The sequence below is a fragment of the Alligator sinensis genome, unplaced genomic scaffold, assembly GCF_000455745.1.
Source record: "Alligator sinensis unplaced genomic scaffold, ASM45574v1 scaffold406_2, whole genome shotgun sequence".
In the NCBI taxonomy this organism is placed as follows: Eukaryota; Metazoa; Chordata; order Crocodylia; family Alligatoridae; genus Alligator; species Alligator sinensis.
In genome coordinates this window covers 906445-907061 of record NW_005842543.1, presented here as the reverse complement: position 1 = coordinate 907061, position 617 = coordinate 906445, and positions in this window count along the sequence as shown.

Genomic DNA, 617 nt, shown 5'->3' with positions numbered 1-617 from the left:
AGTTTTCAGACCTGAATAAATGTAATCACTGCATAGTCTTCTTGGAGATAAAAATGTCCAGATATTTTTATAGCCAGACAAGGTTCTTTGGATAAATCTTATATCTTTTACTAGACCAACTTAAATAGTTGGAAAAATTCTTCTTAGCAAGCTTTCGGTAATAAATACAATTGTCAGGCTGAGGAAGCATCTGCAGTTGGCGTGTGCTCTTGCTGGGTGGTGTGTGCTTCTGAAGACTTCCAGGCTTGGAGATTCTACAACTTCTCTAGGTAGCCTGTTTCAGTGCTTAACCACTTGCACAGTCAGAAAGTTTCTCCTGGTCTCTATCCTAAATTTCGTTTGCTGCAGTTTAATCCCAGTCCTGTCCCCTTGGTCACAATGAAAAGTCTATCTCCATCTTGTTTATAATTTCCCTTCAAGTACTGATATTTGAAGCCTGTTATCAAATCTGCCTTCAGTGTTCTCTTCTCCATATTAAACAATCCTAATTCATAGATTCATAGATGTTAGGGTCAGAAGGAACCTCAGTAGATCATCAAGTCTGACCCCCTGCATAGGCAGGAAAGAGGGCTGGGTTCAGATGACCCCAGACAGATGCCCATCCAAACTCCTCTTGA